The sequence below is a fragment of the Danio aesculapii genome, chromosome 4, assembly GCF_903798145.1.
Source record: "Danio aesculapii chromosome 4, fDanAes4.1, whole genome shotgun sequence".
Taxonomy (NCBI): Eukaryota; Metazoa; Chordata; class Actinopteri; order Cypriniformes; family Danionidae; genus Danio; species Danio aesculapii.
In genome coordinates, this window is record NC_079438.1 from 15458654 (window position 1) to 15486005 (window position 27352).

Consider the following 27352-nt stretch of genomic DNA (forward strand, 5'->3'; position numbering starts at 1 on the left):
CATTGGGAATGTGCTTGGTCAGGTTTTGAACAGTGTTCTTACAACAGCTTAGGTGCAGGATTGAAGGAGCTGTGCCAGGGCATCGTCAGACGCTACCAGAATGCTGGGGAGCCAGAGCCTGAGGTCATCTATGTTGACCGGGATTGCTGTAGTCAGTAAGGTGAAATTTTATTAAATGTGCAGTGCATTTGACAAAAATTAAAAATCTTTAAAATCTTAAAAATGCCTCATTTCCGTAATGATGACAAAAATCAATTATTAATTAATAAATACTGACCACATCATTATTGTATTTAACTATAAATATTATAATTATAATTGTTTTTAAAACATTTGACTTTTTACATTTAAAAATAAATAAATATCTGAATAACTACAACAACGACAAAATGCAGTTTCTTTCCTTTTCTGAATTTTTACCATAAACTGTAATGAACTAATTTCTGATTAAATTCAGTTTTTGTGTAATCATCTTGATAAATGTGTCCTTTTTATTTGTAATTATTTTTAAATTGTAAATGAAAATGAATTGTTTATTGAAATCAAATCAAATGCATGATTTTTTATTTTATATTTTCCCTCCAACATTTATTATTTTTAAAGGTGCACCGGTGGTGCTAAATCTTTTCCGGCCATGGAAGTCTATTGTTGGGCTAGCTATCTTCCATTTTATGAGCAGATTCAACTGTGGCTTTACTACAAAGCACCACCCTCTCTATGGTATTTTTTGTTCAAAACTTTCCTCTTGTATATTTGAGTGGGATCAGGAGGATGTGAAAGACCTTAGACAGCCAAAAGAGGGGAGTGGAAGAGTAGCCATGGAGGACAGACTCCTACTGAGGCACAGCTTATGGCCAGCATCAACCCAGGTGAACTCGCAAAGCATTGTAGGTGGCGAACACGCAAGACTGAGAAAATTCAGGCCATGATTTCAGGGCTGCTGGAATCAGTGTGGGAGCTTACTGACACCACAGGGCTTTATCTGGTTAACCCTGAGAGCATGGACCATGTCTGGGAGACACACCAAAAACACCTGGAGTGCATCCAGGACCCTCCCCATGTGGAGTTATACACAAAGACAGGGACACTCCAGAAGGGTGGTAAAGTCCTAAAGTCCTAGATGTGGCAGGGGGTCATCCTCACTGGAAAGTTTTCACTGCCATCATTATGCCTTCATTCCTGGTAAATTTTGAGTGTTAAATTGCAATATGTTCTGTAAATTTTTAAGCTTATTAGCAAATAAGTGAACTATTGCTATTGTTTCAGCATTATAGTCGCACCCTGGCCACTAACTGGATTTGGCTTCTTTTCATTAAATTTATTGATTTAAGTTGTTATCATGGAATTTACAACCATAGTTGTCTCTGTATTTTATGTTACTGTTCTATTACTGTCATGAAATTTTAGTTTTCTCAGTTTAAAATAACTGTTACCTGATTTTTTAATTCCTAGGATGGAGATGCAATGCCATGCACACACAAATGTACATGTTAGAGGGGGCCTCGAGATTGAACATGAGCCAGGGAAAAGAAGCTGTGTCTGTGGCGAGGACCTCAAACATCAGGACATTTGATGTGTGTTTAATGTCTTATTTAAATAGCATAAGCCAACGAGGGTTGGTAGGGCTTTGATGCCAGAATTCACCCCTCCAGGAAAACCCACTGGTAAGAGTATGTCTCAGGACAAAGCATTGGATTATTGCTCTCTCTGTCTCCTGTGTTAAACCTATTGCAGGTAATGACCTTATGTGAGAGTATAATTGTTATTGATTTGTGATGGTAAGCTGAGTGCCCTAGGAACTCATGGCGAGTGTTGAAGCTGGCTTCTGCTGATGTAACTGCAAACTATCTTCAGTAAACTTTATTTATTTATTTATTTATTTATTTAAATCTCTGGCTATTCTTCGTCTGACAGACTGGTCATTCTTTGGATTAAACTGCATACCATCCCTACAAGCGACATCTATTGCTGGTGAGCTCTTGCTTGCTCTACATGTCATCGGGCAGCACGACCACTGCGCCAGGCAAGAGCACAATGGAAAGGTCAAGTTTCGTAGTTGTGGCCAAGTGGTTAAGGCGATGGATTAGAAATCCATTGGGGTCTCCCCGTGCAGGTTCGAATCCTGCTGACTACGTCCAGGCTGCGCGCAGGATTTAGTTTGCGACTTTTCTTGATTGTTTGCAACTCCAATGTTCCTTGGGAAAAGGGACGTGCTGGTAGGGAAAAGTGAGAAAAATAAAACCGCAGCGCGTGCCAGCCGACTGCCCTAGGGGCCCTCCATTTTCAAAGACGTATAACAGAAAGCGAGGCTCCAGCGGCTGTCCTGTGGCTCGCCGTGATCGGATAGTGGTTAGTACTCTGCGTTGTGGCCGCAGCAATCCCGGTTCGAATCCGGATCACGGCAGGCTTTTCAAGGTGGCATTGGCGTTGCACTCTGTGATGCCATCCGTAATCTCCAGCTTCCTTTTAGTGCAGGCTGTGCTAATGGCACGTCCTGAATGTTTACGTTTCCTAAAGTGTGGAAGACTAGGGATTTGATATGAGCAACGGGACCTTTGATGCCAGCATCTGATTCTAAGGCATGGAAGGAATCGTTTCAATGGTTAAGTCTCCATGTATTGCCACAACAACAGAAAGACCTTCTGCAGTTGTCACTGATCTTTTTAATGTCTCCCACATGACATGGAGTCCAAACTACTGTGCTTTACTGATGTCTACACCTACAACAACCACAAACCCAACCTCACAGTGACCTGTTGTGTTTTAGCAACATCTACACCAACCACAAGTCTAAACCCCACCTCACGGTAAACTTTTGAGTACCGTACAGGTCTGCGCCGACCACAACCCTAAACCTTGCCTACTTGCGAGGCACAGCCGTGGAGCCCGGATAGCTCAGTCGGTAGAGCATCAGACTTTTAATCTGAGGGTCCAGGGTTCAAGTCCCTGCTCGGGCGTGGAAGGCTCTTCTTGTGGAGCCGCAGCTTTTGCCAGTGAGCTATAGCTTGCTGAAAGTTTCATCTGGATGCACAACACGTGTACTAGGCATGAGGACATGGACAGCACAGGCAATCTTGTAGTTGTGGTTAAGGTGGTGCATGAGAAATCCACTGGGATCTTCTCGCACTGGTTCGAGTCCTGCCGACCACGTGCTCGTCCTGTTCCATTTTTAAACTTGCAACAGTAATCAAATGTTTGATATTCCAGTGTTACTTGGGAAAAGCGTCGTGCTGGTAGGAGGAGAAAAACAACAGCGTGCGCTCACTGAACCGAAAGGGGCAAATCAGAGGGAGGAACATATCGCACAGGGACCACAACGGCTGTCCGGTAACTCGCCGTGATCGGATTGTGGTTAGTACACTGCACTGTGGTCGCAGCAACCCCGCTTCGAATCCGGGTCACGGCAGGCTTCCTTTCGGTGACATTGGCATCACGCCCCCCTCTTGCCACCTGTTTTTTACAGCCCACTTTTTAGTGCACGCTGCAACTCTGACACGTCACAAGCGCTTAAGTCTAAGCTAATGCCCCAGTGATCCCGGATAACTCAGTCGGTAGAGCGTCAGACTTTTCATCTGATGTTCCTGAGTTCAAGTCCCTGTTTGGGCGTGTAAGAAAACTTTTGTAGAGTGTGGAGGATTCGGACTTATACCTTCCTATCCATCTCAGCATGAATCAACGTTTATCCTTTCCTCACCATCTTGTTTCTCATTATTTTTATATAATTATTTGATTGTTTGAATGAGTAATTAACTTTGAATTGATTTTAACCAATGAGTAAGTTAACACATTGCTTAATATAAGAATGTTCAGTGCGTTTGCCTGTCTCTTTATAACTTTTTTAGGAGCCACCAAACTAGGTCAGAGGTCACGGAGACCTTGAGTGGAGCTGAGGGCTGAGGACCGGAAGCAACTGTCTCCATTGTTATTTCTATGAGTTAATGCTATCTAAAATGTCTTAAGGGATTTTGCAGTTTTTACGGTTAATTCTTTTAAGGTGATTCTACTTTTTATTCAAAATAGACTTTGTGTAGTAAGGATATAACTGCCTGAATGTAGATTATACCGGTTTTGAACCAGTTTTGATAAAGACGGCTGAGACTACACTCAGCCTCGGATAAGAAACAGATTATACGTTAAGTGTGTGTGTTCTATTTGATTGTGGATCCGTTTCACAGGTCTGGAGTCAGCTTTAAACAATCTAGTGGATGTCTGACGTTTATGCTTGAGATACTGTTCAGAATTGCAGCACGCACCCCACGTGGAAATTTTCCTAGTCTATCTGTGTTTTATCCAATCAGGTTAGAACACCTATATGCGTGACGCAGTTAATGACCTTATGTGAGAGTATAATTGTTATTGATTTGTGATTGTAAGCAGAGCGGCCTAGGAACTCATGGCGAGTGTTGAAGCTGGCTTCTGCTGATGTAACTGCAAACTATCTGCAGTAAACTTTATTTATTTATTTAAATCTCTGACTCCGGCTCTTCTTCGTCTGACAGACTGGTCATTCTTTGGATTAAACTGCATATCATCCCTATAAGCGACATCTATTGCTGGTGAGCTCTTGCTTGCTCTACATGTCATCGGGCAGGACGACCAATGCCCCAGGCAAGAGCACAATGGAAAGGTCAAGCTTCGTAGTCGTGGGTGAGTGGTTAAGGCGATGGACTAGAAATCCATTGGGGTCTCCCTGCGCAGGTTCGAATCCTGCTGACTATGTCCAGGCTGCGCGCAGGATTTAGTTTGCGACTTTCCTTGGTTGTTTGCAACCCCAGTGTTTCTTGGGAAAGGGGTTGTGCTGGTAGGGAAAAGCAACAAAAATACAACCGCAGTGCATGCCAACTGACTGCCCTGGGGGCCCTCCATTTTCAAAGACGTATGACAGAGAGCAGGGCTCCAGTGGCTGTCCCGTAGCTCGCCGTGATCGTACAGTGGTTAGTACTCTGCGTTGTGGCCGCAGCAACCCAGGTTCAAATCTGGGTCACGGCAGGCTTTTCAAGGTGGCATTGGCGTTGCACTCTGTGATGCCATCCGTAATCTCCAGCCTCCTTTTAGTGCAGGCTGTGCTAATGGCACGTCCTGAATGTTTACATTTCCTAAAGTGTGGAAGACTAGGGATTCGATATGAGCAACGGGACCTTTGATGCCAGCATGCTGTGTAGGTAAGCATTGATCAAGTCACGCTTCTAAGGCAAGGAAGGAATCGTTTCAATGGTTAAGTCTCCATTTATTGCCACAACAACAGAAAGACCTTCTGCAGTTGTCATTGATCTTTTTAATGTCTCCCACATGACATGGAGTCCAAACTACTGTGTTTTACTGACGTCTACACCTACAACAACCATAAACCCAACCTCACAGTAACCTGTTGTGTTTTAGCAACATCTACACCAACCACAAGTCTAAACCCCACCTCACGGTAAACTTTAGTGTAAAGTAAAGCAGTGTTTTCCAACCCTGTTCCTGAAGGCACACCAACACTCCACATTTTCAACCTCTCCCTAATCAAACACACCTGAATCATCTTATCATAACATCAGAAGAGACTCCAAAACCTGAATTTAATGGGACCTTTGATGCCAGCATCTGATTCTAAGATTTGATTCTAAGGCATGGAAGGAATCGTTTCAATGGTTAAGTCTCCATGTATTGCCACAACAACAGAAAGACCTTCTGCAGTTGTCACTGATCTTTTTAATGTCTCCTGCATGACATGGAGTCCAAACTACTGTGCTTTACTGATGTCTACACCTACAACAACCACAAACCCAACCTCATAGTGACCTGTTGTGTTTTAGCAACATCTACACCAACCACAAGTCTAAACCCCACCTCACGGTAAACTTTTGAGTACCGTACAGGTCTGCGCCGACCACAACCCTAAACCTTGCCTACTTGCGAGGCACAGCCGTGGAGCCCGGATAGCTCAGTCGGTAGAGCATCAGACTTTTAATCTGAGGGTCCAGGGTTCAAGTCCCTGCTCGGGCGTGGAAGGCTCTTCTTGTGGAGCCGCAGCTTTTGCCAGTGAGCTATTGCTTGCTGAAAGTTTCATCTGGATGCACAACACGTGTACTAGGCATGGGGACATGAAGCGCACAGGCAATCTTGTAGTTGCGGCCGAGTGGTTAAGGTGGTGCATGAGAAATCCACTGGGATCTTCTCGCAATGGTTCGAGTCCTGCCGACCACATGCTCGTCCTGTTCCATTTTTAAACTTGCAACAGTAATCAAATGTTTGATATTCCAGTGTTACTTGGGAAAAGCGTCGTGCTGGTAGGAGGAGAAAAACAACAGCGTGCGCTCACTGAACCGAAAGGGGCAAATCAGAGGGAGGAACATATCGCACAGGGGCCACAACGGCTGTCCGGTAACTCGCCGTGATCGGATTGTGGTTAGTACACTGCATTGTGGTCGCAGCAACCCCGCTTCGAATCCGGGTCACGGCAGGCTTCCTTTCGGTGACATTGGCATCACGCCCCCCTCTTGCCACCTGTTTTGTACAGCCCACTTTTTAGTGCACGCTGCAACTCTGACACGTCACAAGCGCTTAAGTCTAAGCTAATGCCCCAGTGATCCCGGATAACTCAGTCGGTAGAGCGTCAGACTTTTCATCTGATGTTCCTGAGTTCAAGTCCCTGTTTGGGCGTGTAAGAAAACTTTTGTAGAGTGTGGAGGATTCGGACTTATACCTTCCTATCCATCTCAGGATGAATCAACGTTTATCCTTTCCTCACCATCTTGTTTCTCATTATTTTTATATAATTATTTGATTGTTTGAATGAGTAATTAACTTTGAATTGATTTTAACTAATAAATAAGTTAACACATTGCTTAATATAAGAATGTTCAGTGCGTTTGCCTGTCTCTTTATAACTTTTTCAGGAGCCACCAAACTAGGTCAGAGGTCACAGAGATCTTGAGTGGAGCTGAGGGCTGAGGACCGGAAGCAACTGTCTCCATTGTTATTTCTAAGAGTTAATACTATCTAAAATGTCTTAAGGGATTTTGCAGTTTTTACGGTTAATTCTTTTAAGGTGATTCTATTTTTTATTCAAGATAGACTTTGTGTAGTAAGGATATAACTGCCTGAATGTAGATTATACCGGTTTTTAACCAGTTTTGATAAAGACAGCTGAGACTACACTCAGCCTCGGATAAGAAACAGATTATACTAAGTGTGTGTGTTCTATTTGATATTGGATCCGTTTCACAGGTCTGGAGTCAGCTCTTAACAGTCTAGTGGATGTCTGACGTTTATGCTTGAGATACTGTTCAGAATTGTACGCACACACCCCACGTGGAAATTTTCCTAGTCTATCTGTGTTTTATCCAATCAGGTTAGAACACCAACATTCCAATTAGAGTTTCTATCATATTTTGGAACCTTTCCTAAGGGATTCCAATCGGATTTCTGTATAGATTCCAACTAGAATTCTCAATGGAATCCTATAACGAAATCCTATTAGATTCCTTTAGGAAAGGTTCCAAAATATGATAGAAATTCCAATAGGATTTCTGTATAGGATTCCATTTAGAATTCCTATTTGTTTTTAAAACCTAAAGGAATCCAACAGATTGTCTAATACGACTTATATGACAAGTATATGGGATTTTAATGGAATCCTAAATGTACACTTTTCTTTTGTATCTGTGACTGTCTCATGAAAAGTCACCTTGACACCTTTATTTTTGTGCAACCTAAATTAGAGAACAGCATTAGTGCACAAACCTCTGAAAATATTGATTTAAAAAGGGCAACAAAATTATGTCCTGTTGTTTCAACATTGTTCAATGTGAATTCAGTTTTCATTATATGAGCAGATAAAAAAATATTCACACACAAAGTTCTAAAAAATTACACAAAATTGTGGTGTCTTTTTGTCATTTTGCACTTAATCAGTGCATTTTTGGGAGATGACCTTCCTTATTTGGCTAGCTTCAACATTATATTTATTTTTGATGTAACCTGTCAGAGATAAGAAAAAGACACATATTTAGACCCAAAACACACCTGAGAGCAAAAGACCCCCCCCTCCCCCCTCCAGCCACAGCACTCAGCAGTACCCAAACCAGCCACGGGTTGTTTAAAAATGTTCACTTTATATTTGATTTTGATTTAAGAGATGACTATAAACTGTTTTAACAAAACTAATAACTCAAAGCAAAAATTAAACTTGACTCCACATAACACACTGATTTAAAGATTTATAAATGTCTGAGCATAATTAATACTTAATTAATACCATTATGTTTATGCAGACTTATTTTATTTGAAATTTCTCATTTATTTTTTTTTCTATCTGCCAAGTGACCAATACTCAAATAATAATTGAAATAATTGACAATTTTGTTTTAATACTAAATCTCAAGGCCTGACATTTTTTAAAGTAGACAGCAAAGTCCTGAGTTTAATTATATAATTATATTTGTATATTTTTGTTTTTAATATCTGAAAATATGACAATATTTACAAAATATTTTTTAGGAAAAAAAAACTTACAGATGATGTCAGAGACTTATTTGGAGTCCAGTCGTGGCTTAGCTGCTTTGTCTCTGAAGACATTTGAACATTTGCCAGTGTAGCAGTGTGTACTTAGGGTGTTCCTTCCAAACACGGCTACTAAGAGATCTTTTGTGGCCATTTTGGGGTCAGTCTAATTCACATGGGCAAACTGTTCACCTGTGATTGAAGTACTGGGGCCAATTCTCACCTAAAAATAGTGATCAAAAAAACATTTTTAGAGCTGCTTCAATAGCAAAAGGTGAACCAACAAAAAAAACACTAGGCACTATGTTATACACAATCTTTATGTAAGGTATAAATCACATACAGGCAGTTGTTATCGCAGAATAATGCCCAACAGACTTGTGATGCACTGTTTTATAAGACTGAAGGGCTTCATTCTGCGAAAACAACCACCTGGAGTTACTTTATCGCATTTGATCTAATTCTAAGATCAAGAACATCAAAAATGTATAACCATTATAATGAAAAAATATGGAATTTCTGTTTATTGCATTAAATAATAAATTCCATGGTCTGTTGAAATTATTGATTCTGATTGGCTGGATTGTGTCCAATATAAGAAATTAATTTAATATTTCATTCATTTATTCATTTTATTTTCGGCTTAGTCCCTTTATTAATCCGGGGTCGCCACAGCGGAATGAACCGCCAACTTGTTTTATAAATCCATGTTTTACACTGCAGATGCCCTTCTAGCTGCAACCCATCATTTTTTAGCTTACCCAATTCAACTATACCACATGTTTTTGGACTTGTGGGGGAAACCGGAGGACCAAGAGGAAACCCATGTGAACGCCGGAAGAACACGCAAACTCCACACAGAAATGCCAACTGACCCAGCCGAGGCTCGAACCATTGACTTTCTTACTGTGAGGTGACAGCACTAGCTACTGCACCACCGCGTTGCCCTAATTTATTATGTATTATATTATTTATATATTATATTATATGGATTGAATGCACAGGTAATTCCAGTCAGTTTTGATCAAAGTTCAAAATAAATGCACTTCCCTCAAACATCAGAAGTAACCATAGTGACTCATTGAATGAAAAGTTCCCTTGTAAAGCAATAGTCCAGTCCTACTGTAACCAATAACTTCTACAGTATTTTTTACTTCTATAAAAGTATGATAATATGCTCTTTTTTTGTGTTCAGCTGAAAAAAAGAAGCTCATAAAAGGTTGAAATTACTAGAGGGTGAGAAAATGTGAGCAAATTTTCAGTTTTTAAGTTAACCATCCCTTTAACTTTAATTATCCCTTATTTTTTCACGAGCCAGTCTGAAGCGCGAGCGGTTTCGCTTTCTTGCTTGCACTCGCTGCGCGTCTATATCCGAAATAACAAACTTCTTGAGCTGATGATAATTACGTGCGCTTGATTATTGACATGCTTTTGAAACCCGATCCTCTCAGAAACAGACAAACGCGAGAGTGACAAGCCGGAAAAAAAGGAATAAATTATTTTTTCAGCAAATATGAACAAACTGCCATGTTTAACTATTATTATCACCTTTATAATAATATATTATATTAATATATCTAATATCTCATGAACTCAGAATGATGGAATTACTCTCTAACAGAGACTACACATGCTGCTGAAGATTAAAGACACATATGAGAGGTTTACACTGACTGTGGGCTATATTTTGTGTTGTTTTTGAACCTAAATAAAGACTAAATGTCTGTTGTGTGTAGTTTTTCTGTAGTTGGTAACATATCGGAGACTGTAAGGGTCTGTATGTGTTCATATATGTTGCATTTATTTATTTATTTTATATAATTGCAGACGTTACAGGCTTTTTTTGCAGTCATTGATCTGCAGTTATAATCAAATCATGTTCATTGAAAAGTTAGCAATAAATATTTATTCACAAGTATTTATGTGTTTAAAGCATCTGTTTTGTGAGAAGTGCTTCTCATGATATGTGAGCAACCTGTACAGCTTTACTGTAGACATTTTCTCGAACGAAAATGGCGTCGATTAAAACTTTTTTGTCATACACCACGCCCACCAAAAGGGTACCATTGGTAGTGGAAATGCAAGCCTGATAAAGGTGACCCGTACCGATCTGAACCGTACCGTACTGTACCATTCAGTGGAAACAAGCCATTGTGTGTACATCTCTGAGTAGAAAAGGTTGGTTAGTTGCTTGAACACATCAAATCACAGTAAATCTGTTGTGTTTTCTGGTGGCGTGTAAATACATCCTTGTCCTCATGGTTTTAATGTGACCTCTGAACACAGCTAATTCTCCTGCATAATATCACTCTGCCTGATACAGCCAGAGTACTTGACTATTACTCCAGAATGATAGCATATGAACCAGCTGTCTTCTCAGGGTGCGAGGAGGGAGACTCAGGCAGTCCACCTCAAAGCAGTCCACTCAGAGGATAAATTAAGAGCAAAAGTGTAGCTACCCATTCTTGTATCAAATCAGACTCCTGTGATAGAAAGAACAGTATCGTGTAAATTATAAGGAAAGTCTTATATGAAAATGTATGATGAAACTTTAAATGTGTAATGTTGAAATGATAAATTATGATGAAGGTTAAATAATTTTGGTTAATTTTCATATGTTTAATCATAAAGGTCCTGAACCATAGAAGGATAACGTACAATGCATGGTGGTGACTGAAGAAAACCTTCCATTTATATCTAAAATACTAGAAAAAGTTGTTTCTGCTCAATTATGCTCCTTTCTGCAGACAAACAATGTTTTTGAAGTGTTTCAGTCAGGTTTCAGAGCTCATCACAGTACAGAAACTGCATTAGTGAAAATAACCAACGATTTACTTTTAGCTGCTGACCAAGGGTGCATCTCGCTATTAGTTCTACTCGATCTTAGTGCGGCATTTGACACCATTGACCATGGTATCCTTATTAATCGCTCAAAGTCTACGGGTGTCCAGGGACAGGCCCTACAATGGTTTAAGTCATACTTATCTGACCGTTACCAGTTTGTGAATATTAATGGACAGCCTTCACAAATCAGTCCAGTAAAATATGGGGTGCCTCAAGGATCAGTTTTAGGCCCTTTGCTGTTTACAATATACATGCTACCCCTGGGAGACATTATTAGAAGACATGGGATCAGCTTTCACTGCTATGCAGATGATACTCAATTATATATTTCAACTAAACCTGACGAGACGTCTAATCTGTCCAAGCTAACTGAGTGTATTAAAGATGTTAAAGACTGGATGACCAACAATTATCTTCTCTTAAACTCAGACAAAACAGAATTATTACTTATTGGGCCTAAATCCTGTACACAGCAGATCTCACAACTCGACCTACAATTAGAGGGATACAAAGTTAGCATTAGCTCTACTATAAAAGATCTGGGTGTCATATTAGACAGCAATTTAACTTTTAAAAATCATATATCCCATGTCACAAAAACTGCTTTCTTTCATCTGAGAAATATCGCTAAGTTACGAAGTATGCTATCCATCTCAGATGCAGAAAAGCTAGTCCATGCTTTTATGACTTCTAGGCTGGACTACTGTAATGCACTGTTTGCTGGCTGCCCAGCATCCTCTATTAACAAACTTCAATTAGTACAAAATGCAGCTGCCAGAGTTCTTACCAGGTCAAGAAAATTTGATCACATCACCCCAATTTTATCCTCCTTACACTGGCTGCCTGTTAAGTTTCGTATTGAATTTAAAATATTGCTTCTTACATATAAAGCTTTAAATAATCTAGCTCCTGTTTATCTAACCAATCTTCTGTCTCGCTACAATCCAACTCGCTCTTTAAGGTCTCAAAACTTAGGGCTTCTGGTAGTACCTAGAATAGCAAAGTCGAGTAACACCACTTGGGGGCTTCCACACAGGTTATGCATCTTGTTGATATACACTGTGAACATCAGCTACGCTAATTATTTTATTATTTTCTTTATTCTCCATTTCCACCTGGGGATACTCTTCCCGAGGCCCTCAAACTATGCAGAGTCACTGATTCGATCCAAGACCAACGACGAGATGATCCCAAGGTTTTTTATATCCTGGACCTGGCCGAATCCTGAGCAGCTACTGTGATGGTCATGGAAGAGTGGAGAACATGAGACTGATTCCTGTGACGCTCCACAGACAGACGAGTCTTCGCTGAGGCCAGCTTCCAGCCTCCGCCACTGAGACTGCAGCTCTGCACAAGACGTTTGGCCAGCGGAGAAATTAAAATGGTCGTGCCCAAACTGAGCCTGGTTTCTCTCAAGGTTTTTTTTCTTCACTTCCACCTTTAGTGAAGTTTTTTTTTTCCCTCTCCGCTGTTGCCACTGGCTTGCATGGTTCAGGATCTGTAGAGCTGCGCATCGTTGGATTTGCTCTTCAGTATTTGGACTCTCAGTAGTGATTATTAAACCACACTGAACTGAGCTCAACTGAACTGAACTTAAACACTACAAACTGAACTACACTGTTCCTATTTACTGTGACCTTTTATGTGAAGCTGCTTTGACACAATCTACATTGTATAAGCGCTATACAAATAAAGGTGAATTGAATTGAATTGAAGAAAAAAAGAGCAGCTTATGATAACTGAAGAATGAATTTGGATTTAAAAATGTGGATGGAATTAAATATTTAAGTAAAACTTAAGGAAATGGCGACGCAGTGGTGCAGTAGGTAGTGCTGTCACTTCACAGCAAGAAGGTCGCTGGTTCAAACCTCGGCTGGGTCAGTTGGCATTTCTGTGTGGAGTTTGCATGTTCCCCCTGCATTCACGTGGGTTTCCTCCAGGTGCTCCAGTTTCCCACACAGTCTAAAAGACTACAGGTGAATTGGGTAAGCTAAATTGTCTGTAGTGTATGAGTGTGAATGTTTCCCACAGAAGGGTTGCAGCTGGAAGGGCATCCGCTGTGTAAAAACGTGCTGGATAAGTTGGCAGTTCATTCCGCTGTGGCGACCCCAGATTATTAAAGGGACTAAGCCGAAAAGAAAATGAATTAATGAACTTGAGGAAATGTCTTAGCACAATATTATTTTGATTGGCTCAAATCAAGATTTCATATTGAAAACATGACAGAGATTCAAATCTAGAAAAATTATTTATACTTAAAGAAGAGATTAAAACAAAACATTTACATGAACTCACAGTACAGAATAGGTCAGAAAGTAACAATTCTAAATGTACTAAAATAATAGTTGAAAGAGAAAAGTGTTTAAGAAAAGAAAACAGAAAATAGATTTCTGATAAGTGTTTTACATATAACCAGATGTGAAGAAATAATTAAAAGCAAAAAGGATTAAAGATTAATGATGAAAAATCAGATCAGATAGAGAGAAGCCTATAAAGAAACAACTTGCAAAAATGACAACCAAAATGTATGCCTGACCAGTTTGATTTGAGAAGGAATTAGGAGCCGACAGTGGATAAATCAATATAACATACAAATTGAGAAATAGCTCAAAATGAATTTAGTGAGGTAAGTGTGAAATTTTATTAATGATTATCATTTTAGGAATTAGAGGCAGACAAAACTAGCCACAGCTAGTGAGGATTAAAATTAAACCAGAGGCAGGTCTGCCCAGAGAAACAGATGCTGAGATTAGTATAAAACATTAGTGAAACTAGTAAGAAAATATGAAAATATGTTGATGACATTTCTATTTAAATTCAGTTTCAATTCAGTTGTGATTGTGTAGGTGACTAATAACATGGATTTTATTTTACTTTAATTTGAATTAAATTTTTGATTATGGCATTAGTCAAAACAGACAAAAATAGATTGTGTTTAGTTTATGATTTAAGCGCAATCAGTGATAGAGGATTTTTCAGCAGAGATTCCCAACACACTGTACTGAAATATGTTATTCCTGATGACAAATATGTTAAAGTAATTGATTTATGTTCAGGTAATTACCAGAGGAGGGCAGAAACTTGGTTACACTTAAAGTAAATAGGCTGATAAGCAATATCCATATATTAGAATTCCTAAAAAGATTTAAAGGGGTTTAGGATTGATATTGTTATAACTTGTGTAGGATTTAGTTATCTGCAGGTCCATATAGCTCAAGCTAAGTTAAAAGACTTAAATAAAAAACACTATTGATATAAATAATAAAACATGAGGACTTTTTAGGGATGAGTGGTTAAGTGCTAATTAGATAGAGGATTATACGATAGAAAGAGTTGAGAAATTACAAAATAGGAAGGACTGAACAATTAGGCACTCCATTAACATGAAATACAGACGCAATACTGTCAGTTAAGATGATTAGTTTTTCATTAAAGGAAATAATATTGTAGTTCTAACACTAGTATTGAGTTACATCCTCAGTTAGGTGATAGTGCAAGTTAAACAACAAGCTAGTCTCTATGAACAATATATGTAGCATCAGAGGAAAAAAATAAAGATAAGATTTTTGTAATACATACGAAGTACAGATTGTTGAGTCAACAGCATTTCTAAATATTGGCATTGGAGATGTATATGGTTTGAATCAAGAGTGAAGTGGTAAGGAAAAATTAAGTCTCCCCCTATTTGAATGCAGTGATCAGTGAAGTGTTGTAAACATGTAACATCTGTGCAAAATATAATGTGAGTAAAGGAACAGTAATAGACCTAAGGGGTTATTTATGCACTTGATAAGCTAACGGCAAGAGATACAAGCTTTCGGAAATAACAGGTGGGGTAGATCAGTGAAGGTGATTCCAACAGCAAAGCAGGGAAGAAGAAACAGTCCCAGATTTGGAATAACCTCTAAAGAAAGTTCTAAAATTGTGTCTGCATTTATAAAGGAGTTAGAATGATTAAGGTTAATCATTCTAATTAAGGTTAAGGTCTGCTGACGTCAAAACAAAAAAGCAGAGGCCGTTACTAATTCACCAACGTGTCTTTAGAGCTAGTGTTTGAATGATTCTCAAGCGTAATGTGTAAAGTGATGACAAAACAGCTGATTTTGCTGACATTTTAAAATTAAAAGGCTGAACTTGACATGAAATGCCCTCTGTCTACAAAGGTATCTCTTTACAGTCTACAGTATTTCTCTGTTGCAAACAGGATATAACAATTAACCCCGAAAAAGCAGCGCAATCACTACCAGACTCCTGTTATATTTGCGATAAGGGGGGTGTGTTTGGGGGTGAGGTCTCTGAATAACACTGTTGAGTACCAGGATAGGAAAGTAACTGTAATAAAATAGGCACTGTCCTTATAAATAAAATGCATAGTTGCAATCTATACAAAAGATAGAGATCGACTTAGAGTATAACTTACCAGTTTAATAATGATTTAATTAGCCGTAGTTAGAAAACACTCAATTTTAATCTTCTAAGCAAGGGCTTATTATGCGGTCCTGGCGCCATCTTGACAACGTCAACCATCTTTGACTAATGGACACCGACATGCTGTCTCTCAGAAATTATAAATATTTTGAAATAGGCATCCTTATAAATAAACTGTATAGTTGCAATCTAAACAACTACATTCTCAACTAAAAAAGCCCCAAAAGTACATTATGTTGTCCAACAGCGGGAATATTTGTTTAACTCTAGAGCGTCCTCTGCTTGTATGTTGGTGGAGTATTACACAAAGGTGAAGAGGCCTTTGTGTGCTGTTACAGGCAAAATATCTCATGGCTATCAGCCAATCAGATTCAAGAACCATACAGAACTGTTGTGTATACATATATATATATTATTATTAATATTATATATTATTGTTTATTTTGTAAATAAATGACCGACCAAAACTAAGATACAAATTGTACAAAACTAAATTTGTTCAAAGAATATTTTTCTTCCGACGAAAATATCTGAATTGTATATTTTTGTGCGTCTCCATCCGCTACACAACTGCAGTGTTTGTTTCGCTCCACGGGAAAAAAGGATTAAATTAATGCTCCACTGTAATTGCTACACAAACCCCTGTGATATATTAGCTACATTTTTTTTATAAATGTCTTTACACAAAATTATTATATGCTATAGCCTATAGCCTACTTTAAATAAGTCAAAGTATTTGCGATTGTTGACTCATCACCGGTTGCAGCATGCGCGTCTGTTAATAGCTTCTGTAAAAAAAGACCTACATTTGAGCAGCCTTTTAGCAAAGCCTATATTAATATACTGATATTCCTGTGCCAGTTTGACACTGTAAATTAAACTGAGGAGAGTTTAACTACTTCACAACACTCCGTCACCTGCTCAGCGCGAGGGCAAAGGAGAAAAGTGCAGCGCTGAGGTAAAATCATATTCTCAAGTCATATTCTTTAAAATAATGACTTGTATTAAAAATGTTGATAAAGGGACTAAGATATAGAAATTACAGCGGTGCGTTAAAAATGCTTATTTTTATATATCTGCGCGGTTAACCGACATACCGCATGATTTCTTCCATTACCATCACAGCCCTAATTCAGACACACAAATGCTCCCAAATATATTATGAGGGCGCATAGATTAAATTTCGGGCGCTCATGCGACCAAAATGGTTGCAATTTCGAGCCCTGTAGTATAAGGACATGTATTCAGACCACAACTGAACGTTTGAAGCAAATTGAATGCCTTATTATTTAGAATGAGCTATTATTGATGTAAATGCAGCCGTTCAAGGCACATAATTGATTTATCACGGTATTGACGGTATTAGAAAATCCATGTCGTGGCGCAATGTCACACCGGTGATGACTATGACACCGGTGTACCGCCCACCCCTACCAAACACACCCTCCTTATCGCAAACACAACAGCAGTCTAGTAGTGATTGCGCTGCTTTTTTCGGGGATAATTCTTGTGAGATCTCGATTGCAACAGAGAAATACTGTTGACTGTAATAGACTGTAAAGAGATATCTCTGTAGACGGAGGGCATTTCATGTCAAGTTCAGCCTTATAATCTTAAAATGTCAGCAAAATCAGCTGTTTTGTCATCACTTTACACATTACGCTTGAGAATCATTCAAACACTAGCTGTAAAGGGACGTTCGTGAATTAGTAATGGCTTCTGCTGTTTTGACGTCAGCAGACCTTAACCTTAACTACAGTGAGTAACCGTAATCATTCAAATTCCTTTATAAATGCAGACACATTATTTGAACTTTCTTTAGAGGTTATTCCAAATCTGGGACTTACTTCTCGTGTCTTAAATGTAATAACTGTTTCTTCAGTATTAAAGTGTAGGATTACGGTCCACTGCTGGAAACCCTGCTGCCAGTAATTTACCATTAAATTACAAGATACATTTTTTTACAGTGTAATCTTATACAGTGTATGGACTCTATGGCTTCTTTCCCATGTACTGCCAAACCGAAAGCTTGGCTTGTTGTCATTAGTTGGCTTGGTTCTTTGCTGAGGAAAGAAGACACGACACAGTTAGTGAAGCGAGTCAAAGAGCTCAGATTGTGTTCCTGCTGCACAAGAGCGTCTGTACTTCTGCATGTAAGTTTAATACTAAAAGAATTATGCTTATTTGTGGACATGATGAAGTGATTTTATGTTTAAGCGTGATTTTAATCTCAGCTGTTGTACTGAAATTTGACTCCTCATAAATGTGCGTCAAACAGTTGAAGTTGAACACAGTTTAGCTCACAGCAGTTTATCATAACACTTTAAAGCTATCACCATTTTTTTCACACTTTACAGCAAGAACAAACACATAACCGTTGTCTGATTGATAAGCAACACCTAAATGTTTTCAAAAGGGTTCAAAACACCAACTGGAAAACATTTAGGTGTTGCTCAACTATGTCTAACTGCATGACATGCACGCACGAGAAGAGAAGAGGAGTCAGATTTCAGTACAACAGCTGTCAGCCTCAAACACTTTTTTAACCCTCGGCTGTCTCTAAATATATCTAGCAATAATTTACTGAATAAATAAATAATTGTCTAAACCTGAATTTATATAATATGCATATATCAAATTTGAAACAGGGTCAGCGGCTGATCGTTTTCTCAAAGCTCTGCTGATGTTTGCATTTGTGTTTTAGCTGCAGTATGGCAGAGGAGCAACTTAAGGACTCTCTCTCAGAGAAACACAGGTATCAACTGTTTTTACACCATTATTTCAACACCTTCTCTGAAAAACCAAGACCAACAACAATGCACTTATTTGTGTTGCTATTGCCTGATCAAATGATGGACAAAGCTTCAGTTTACAGCTTCAGGAAATGTGATCAGATCATTCTAGGTTACAAACACCTAGATCTGGTGTCAAATTTATCAGAGCTGAATATGTGCAATGTGTGCTGTTTAAAGTCCTGTACAACATCAGCATTGAAGCTGACCTCAGAACAGTTTCAGCTTGTGCTTATAGAGGAGATCAAATGAAGATAGACTTGAACTTCATTTAATACAAAGATGCATGTGAAACTTGCAGTGTATAGTTCAGTAAAGGGAATCTTAAAATATTTTTTGTCTCTCAGACTTAAACATTATATTAAATTCAATAGATACAAATAATGTGTATTTTAAATCTCCTCATCTGTTTTCTGTGGTGAGATTTTAACTCACCAGGTCACATAACAAGGTTTTAGTCAAAAGTGTTTTTTTTTTCAGTGAAGCTGAGATAGAAGAATGAGAAAACAGCACATCACTCGTCTGTTTACCAATGATTCCTGTGTAGCAGACCTGATCAGATAGACCTTCAGCCAACAATTAATTTGTGCTGAATTAAACTACACAAACTCATATTTTGCTGATAAAACTCCTTTTTAACACTATAATAACTGCACACTCTGAAATGACTATATGAGTGTATTAAATAAATTATGTTTTTCTTAATAAAGGGACACGAGAAGAACTTTAAAAGCAAAGTAACTTTATTTATTTGAATACAATAAGTACAGTAGGTTTTATTTTACTGTAACAACAACTGTCTCTTTAAATAGTATTTAATAAATATTTACAAAACAAAAATAGTCCTCACTTTAGATTAGGTTACAAAACTGGATAAAGTTGAGTTAATAAAGCATTTATTAACATACAAGATAACTATTACTACATGCCTGAATAATAAGATATATAAATATTAAATGTATATTAATGCTGAGTCAATGCTTAACAAATGATTAATTCTCTATTTGCTAATGTTTAACAAATTACTGATAGTGTGCAGTTATTGTAGAGTTGCAAACTGTAGGGAAAGACTGAAGTTTCTCCTGCAGTTTAATCCTCTGGTGTGTTTGTCTCTTCAGTATGAGATCATTTGTGTCCAGCTCTGTGTCTCTGAAGAGTGACTGGTCAAAACATGATCCACCATACTTCAGTGAGGAATCACCATCATCTGCCAAAAGGTATTTTGTGTTTTACATTGTTGCTCACACATGAACTGTTAGCAAATATTATAATAATCATCGGGATATTTTGTTTTAATATTTGTTTTATTGTTTTACCTTAGTGTAATACTCCGCCAACATTCTAGCAGAGGACGGTCTACAGTTAAACAAATATTCCTGCTGTTGGACAACATAATGTACTTTTGGGGTTTTTTAGTCGAGAATGTAGTTGTTTAGATTGGAACTATACAGTTTATTTATAAGGATAGTGCCTATTTCAAAATATTTATAATTTCTGAGAGACAGCATGTCGGTGTCCATTAGTCAAAGATGGTTGATGTTGTCTATCTACAAGATGGCGCCAGGACCACATAATAAGCCCTTGCTTAGAAGATTAAAATTGAGTGTTTTCTAACTACGGCTAATCAAATCATTATTAAACTGGTAAGTGATATTCTAAGTCGATCTCTGTCTTTTGTAAAGATTGCAACTATGCAGTTTATTTATAAGGACAGTGCCTTTTTTAATATAGTTACTTTCCTATCCCAGTTCTCAAGAGTGTTATTCAGAGACCTCACCCCCGAATACACCCTCCTTATCGCAAACACAACAGGAGTCTGGTAGTGATTGCGCTATTTTTTTCTGGGATAATTCTTGTGAGATCACGATTGCAACAGAGAAATACTGTAGACAGTTTACAGTATTTCTCTGTTGCAATCGTGATCTCACAAGAATAGACTGTAAAGAGATACCTCTGAAGACAGAGGGCATTTCATGTCAAGTTTAGCCTTATAATCTTAAAATGTCAGCAAAATCAGCTGTTTTGTCATCACTTTACACATTACGCTTGAGAATCATTCAAACACAAGCTCTAAAGTGACGTTGGTGAATTAGTAATGGCTTCTGCAGTTTTGACGTCAGCAGACCTTAACCTTAATAACAGTGATTAACCTTAATCATTCAAATTCCTTTATAAATGCAGACACATTATTTAAACTTTCTTTAGAGGTTATTCCTAATCTGGGATTTAATGATCGTGTCTTAAATGTAATAACTGTTTCTTCAGTATTAAAGTGTAGGATTACAGTTCACTGCTGGAAACCCTGCTGCCAGTAATTTACCATTAATTTACAAGATACATTTTTTACAGTGTAATCTTATACAGTATAGGGACTCTATGGCTTCTATGGTGTATTAAATAAATTGTGTTTTTCCTAATAAAGGGACATGAGAAGAACTTTAAAAGCAAAGTAACTTTATTTATTTGAATACAATAAGTACAGTAGGTTTTATTTTACTGTAACAACAACTGTCTCTTTAAATAGTATTTAAGAAATATTTACAAAACAAAAATAGTCCTCACTTTAGATTAGGTTACAAAACTGGATAAAGTTGAGTTAATAAAGCATTTATTAACATACAAGATAACTATTACTACATGCCTGAATAATAAGATATATATATATTAAATGTATATTAATGCTGAGTCAATGCTTAACAAATGATTAATTCTCTATTTGCTAATGTTTAACAAATTACTGATAGTGTGCAGTTATTGTAGAGTTGCAAACTGTAGGGAAAGACTGAAGTTTCTCCTGCAGTTTAATCCTCTGGTGTGTTTGTCTCTTCAGTATGAGATCATTTGTGTGCAGCTCTTTGTCTCTGAAGAGTGACTGGTCAAAACATGATCCACCATACTTCAGTGAGGAATCACCATCATCTGCCAAAAGGTATTTTGTGTTTTGCATTGTTGCTCACACATGAACTGCAAATATTTCAATAATCATCGGAAGATATTATTTAAAAAAAAAATCATATTTGTATACACTTTGTATTAAATGCTGACACATTATTTAAAGATTGAATGATCAGTAATTAAACAAATGCCAATAAGCAATAGGATAAATACAATAAAACAGGTCTTTAAAGGCACAATGTGTAAGAATGTTCAAATTAAGTTTTAACTTAAATGTGTTTTTCACAAGCGATGTTTCCATCCACATATTTTCATGCACATTTTGGAATATTGCATGTTTAATGGTAACATCAAGATGTGAATACATTTTGAAAGTGTACATAAAAAATGTATGCACACAACTGGCTTTACTTTTTATCCGATAAGAAGTTGCTTAAGTAAGGGGTTTTATGTAATATTTTGAATCATCCAAATAGAGGTGGGCAAAAATATCATGTTTTTTCCAGGAAAATCAGGATTCATAATTTTATCACAATTCTTTCATGTGTTGTTTTTTTTCTTTTTCACAGTGGGTGTATTTGGCAGGAGCATTTAAGAAATTGAATGAACAAACATAAAAAATAAATGTTTTGTTGTTTTTGTTGTTTACAATGTAGTGTATGCTTGCAGATATTTAAGAAAGATGCCAAGTGAACATAATTGTTTATCAAAACCAATTATGAAAACGATGCTGAAGTCAGGTATTCTGCTTTGAAAATGGGCTTTCCATGACAAAACGTCTGTCTTTGTTTTGGTTTCTGTAACTCCACCCAATGCCAGTTATATTTCAGCACCCCAGGGGCCCGTTTCAAAAAGGAGGTTAAGTGAAAACTCAGAGTATTTTAACCCTGAAATGAGAGAAACTCTGGGTTTTCTGTTTCAAAATGGCAGGTTTGTTAAACTAGAGAAAGCAGGGTAAGTCAAGCCTATTTCTGAAAGAGAGGTAGCTTTAACTCAGAGTCAGTTATTGTGGTAACCTGGACAGGAGCAGGTTTTATTCTCTAAACTCTGAGTTTCTGTCGGTCTCTCCCCCTTTTCAAAGACAAAGCGGTTTTTCTAGCTTTATCCTTACTTTTCCACTCACCTATTTAATGCTCATTTTAGAGATGCGCATAAAAATGATTGATGGAAACGTCATGATGCACATAACTTTTTTAAATGCACATAAAAACATATGCGCATAACGGAGTAGGATAAACTTTTATTCAATAGAAAAGATGCGCATAAACTATGATGTAAACACTTTTACTGAACAAGTTACAGTATGTGCATAAAAAAAAGGTTTGTTATAAGAGATCATATGATGATGAAAATGTGTGTGAATGGACAAACCAGCAGGCTGAGCACACAGTAACACATCTTAAATGTTGTTTTGGTCGTTCTAAAACACCTTAACCATTTTAATATTAATGTTATTACATTATTAATGACCTCCAGAGTGTCTGGAGCGTGTCAAGAGCGTCTGTTCTCCGCGCCTCATGGCTTCAAACGTCCCGACGCGTTCACTGTGTGCAGGCATTGTCTTCTGAGGCGCAAGTACTTTTATTAAATAAAGAAAAGATTGACGCAGCTTCTTCTACTGCAGTAAATTCTGTTTTCACTGTTGACATTTGGTGCCCGTTTAATCAGGAAGTCTTGATTTTGTTCTCTTTGACTCGTTGGATGGAAACGCCTAACCTTATTCGCACATCTGCGTTAATCCAATTTTGCACATAAATTGATATTTTTGAGTGGAAACATAGCTATTGAATACATTCCAGTCACACAAAGAACAAAGTCACGTATGAGAATGGCTTGTCCTTTTTTAATGAATAATTAGCTTAAATTCACAGACCTTCGACATGTACTGTAACTATTAATGGGATTATTATTCTTTCTAAAAACTATTTTTTAGTTCTGCTTCCATTCTAAATGTCATATCAACCTCTATCACTTGATCAATGAAAAAGGCAAACACACACACGAGCGCACTTTTAAATCTATTAAAACTGATCAGCGTGTGTAAAAGTGGGAACGTGTGTAAAAACGTTAGAAACGTCAGACATAACATTACTGTCACGGATTGGCCAGGCTCTTCCACCAATTCCACACAGCGCCCATCATCACCGGAGTTCTAATCATGCACAGCTGCACCCAATCACTCAAACACACTATATAAGCACACACCTCACTTCAGTCATTGTCCGGTCTCGTTTCTACGAAGCGGACTCATAGAGAGTACCCTCCTGGTATTCACTATCCTCTTACTCAGCATTTGATACTTACCTGTTCTCTGTTTACTTCCAGTTTGTCCAGCGTTCCCCGTGTCCTGTCAGAGTTGAGTGTTTCGTCAGTCTGTCTTCCCCACAATCCATCTGGTGTGTGCATTCGGTCTTCCTCAGTGTCTGTCATCCGTCCTGCTTCAGAGGAGGAATATACTATCAACCAGAACTTCATTCACTTTCCCATTGTCCTCCTGCTGTTGCTCCGCTGTTAAAATAAATACAGTTTAATATTTACTCACCCTGTTTGTCCGTCTGCTTCCCTAACAGAAGACCGGACCCTACAGTTTACAGCATGAGCACTCCCGATCCCATTCAGGAGTTGGTGGACTCGCTGAAGAGAGTCCTTCTACCATCTGCACCACTTCCCGAAGCACCACCAGCACCGAGCACTTCTTCGCCATCCACCCACTCATCCAGTCCCATGGCTCGACCAGCGCCCTACTCTGGCGGCGCGGAGGAGTGCAATGGATTCCTTTTACAATGTTCTCTTGTATTCACTATGCAACCTGATTTATATCCCACAGATTGGTCGAAGATTGCTTTCATTATCTCCCTTCTCTCTGGATCCGCTCTCCGGTGGGCTGAGACCATCTGGCAGCAAGCTGGACCGGTAACGAATTCCATTCATACATTCACGAAGTATTTTAAAGAGGTCTTTGGTCGTGAGGATGGAGAAGTGGCAGCTGGAGAGCAATTATACCACCTAAAACAAGGAGCCATGTCCACACAGGACTATGCCCTCCGATTTCGTACTCTGGCTGCTGCTAGCGGATGGAATGAGCGATCTCTCCTTACTACTTACCGGTTCGGATTGGCACCCCACCTTCGAATACAGTTAGCAGCCTTAGACGATACTATGGGTTTGGAAAAATTTATCCAACGTTCTCTTCGATGTTCTGATCGTTTGAAAATCTATCAACATGATCCTGAACCAGTTCCTCAAGCACTCCTCCGTCCGTCAGAGCCCGTGGCCCCTCCCGAACCAGAACCCATGATTATTGAATCTGGTAGACTCACAACCACTGAGCGACAGAGGAGGCTGAACCGGGGTCTGTGTATGTACTGTGGTGCCGAAGGACATGCCAGACTGAACTGTCCCATCCGTCCCATTCGCTCCTTGGTGAGTGTGTTCAGTTCTACCATTGAGAAAATGCACCCCCTCACCACCAATGTTCAGTTAACTACCCACTCTCTCTCTGTTGCAGCTACGGCCCTTATCGACTCCGGTTCAGCTGGAAACTTCATCTCGTACGCCCTCTGTCGCCACCTCCAGCTCCGCACCGAAGCCTCGAAGCACATCTACCAGATTCAACCCATAACCAACGATATCACTTCCCAGGCACGTATACATCGTAAATGTGAATCCATCAATCTCCAAGTTGGATAGCTTCACAAGGAGGAGATTCAATTCCTGGTTCTGAAGGGTGCCACCATGGACATCATCCTAGGGCGCCCGTGGCTGGTGAAGCACGATCCCATCCTCTCTTGGGGTACAGGAGAAATAAAGAAATGGGGTAAAGAATGTATGTCAAGCTGTTTTCCCGATCTACCTTTACAACCTCAACGACCCCTTCCTGTCTACGTCACCTCTGTCGAAAGTCCAGTCAAGAAACGATCCATCCAGATCCCGAAGATCTACTCCTCATACGAGGACGTATTTTGCCCCAAGAGAGCTTCCCAGCTACCTCCACATCGGCCATGGGACTGCGCCATAGACCTGATTCCTGATGCTCCAATGCCCAGAGGTAGGATCTATCCGTTGTCCCTTCCGGAGACTAAGGCCATGGAGGAGTACATTCAGGAGGCTCTGAGTCAGGGGTATATCCGCCCTTCCACCTCACCTGCGGCATCAAGTTTTTTCTTTGTGGCTAAGAAGGATGGAGGTTTGCGGCCATGCATCGATTACCGGACGCTCAACCAAGGAACAGTCAAATTCAGGTACCCACTTCCTCTCGTCCCTGCGGCCCTGGAACAACTCCAATCGGCCCGGATATTCACCAAGTTGGACCTCCGCAGCGCATACAACCTGGTACGAATACACGAGGGGGACGAATGGAAGACGGGGTTTGTGACCCCTACTGGGCACTACGAGTATCTGGTCATGCCCTATGGCCTGGTCAACGCCCCCTCCGTATTCCAAAATTTCATCCATGAAGTCCTCCGGGAGTTCCTCCATCTCTTCGTCATTGTCTACATAGATGATATCCTGATTTACTCCCGGAGTGAGGCCGAACATCGCCACCACGTTGCGGAGGTCCTGCAAACCCTCCGGAAACACAAATTATATCTCAAAGCTGAAAAATGCTCATTCCACTTACCATCTGTGCAGTTTCTGGGATACATAATAGATCAAGAAGGGGTTCGTATGGACGAGAGGAAGGTCACTTCAGTTATCTCCTGGCCAGAACCCAAGACCATAAAAGAACTTCAACGATTCCTAGGGTTTGCACATTTCTATCGACGTTTCATTCAGAACTACAGTATCATTACCGCTCCTCTCACCAACCTCCTCAAAGCTAAACCCAAGAAATTATCCTGGCCTCCTGAAGCCGCCGCAGCCTTCCAAAGTCTCAAAGATTCCTTCACTCAAGCTCCACTCCTGACTCACCCAGATCCTGACCTGCCTTTCGTGGTTGAAGTGGATGCATCAACCACTGGAGTGGGAGCCATCCTTTCACAGTCCCACGGTACTCCCAAGTTACTCCATCCATGTGCCTATTTCTCCCGGAAGCTTAACCCGGCGGAAAGGAATTATGACATCGGGAACCGAGAACTTCTCGCCATCAAGCTCGCCTTGGAGGAGTGGCGACACTGGTTGGAGGGGGCCAAACATCCCTTCCAGGTGATCACAGACCATAAAAACCTACAATATCTCAAAGATGCTAAAAGACTCTGTCCTCGTCAGGCCCGTTGGTCATTGTTCTTTTCCAGATTTCATTTTTCAATATCCTATCGACCAGGATCAAAAAATATCAGAGCAGACGCACTTTCCAGAATTCATGATCAGCAAGAAACCACTGAAATCCCGGCCAAGATCCTTCCAGAACACATTGATATCTGCCCCATCCAATGGTCTGCTCCTCCAGCCATCGCCACTCCTGACCCCATACCTCCGCCGGGCTGTCCCCCTAATCGGCGATTTGTCCCTGAAAATCAACGGGTAGATCTCATCCATTCTAGTCAAGCATCTCTGGGCACTGGACATCCCTGGGCCAACAATACCCTCTCGCTGCTATCCCAACGCTTTTGGTGGCCGGACATGGCTAGGGATGTGAGAAGGTATGTACAAGGCTGCAGAGAATGTGCCATATCGAAGAGTCCTCGACATCTACCTGCAGGAAAACTCCATCCCTTGCCCATCCCGAACCGTCCCTGGTCACACCTAGGAGTAGATTTTATGACGGACCTTCCTTCCTCCGATGGTAATACCTGCATCCTGGTCATAGTAGATCGATTCTCAAAATTCTGTCGTCTGATTCCCCTGAAAGGTCTTCCCACGGCCCTAGAAACAGCAGAAAATCTTTTTAACCATGTCTTTCGATGTTTTGGACTCCCAGAAGATATAGTCTCGGACCGAGGTCCCCAATTTATTTCCAGACTATG

General features: G+C 39.5%; 2 non-coding genes across 2 annotated transcripts; both read left to right on the plus strand.

Moving 5' to 3' along the window:
• Positions 1–2884: 2884 nt before the first annotated feature.
• trnak-uuu (transfer RNA lysine (anticodon UUU)) lies at positions 2885–2957 on the plus strand. Its single transcript has one exon. It is a non-coding gene; the product is annotated as a tRNA-Lys (tRNA).
• A 2958-nt stretch (positions 2958–5915) lies between these two features.
• Positions 5916–5988, plus strand: trnak-uuu (transfer RNA lysine (anticodon UUU)). The gene has a single exon. It is a non-coding gene; the product is annotated as a tRNA-Lys (tRNA).
• The last annotated feature ends 21364 nt before the right edge of the window (positions 5989–27352 follow it).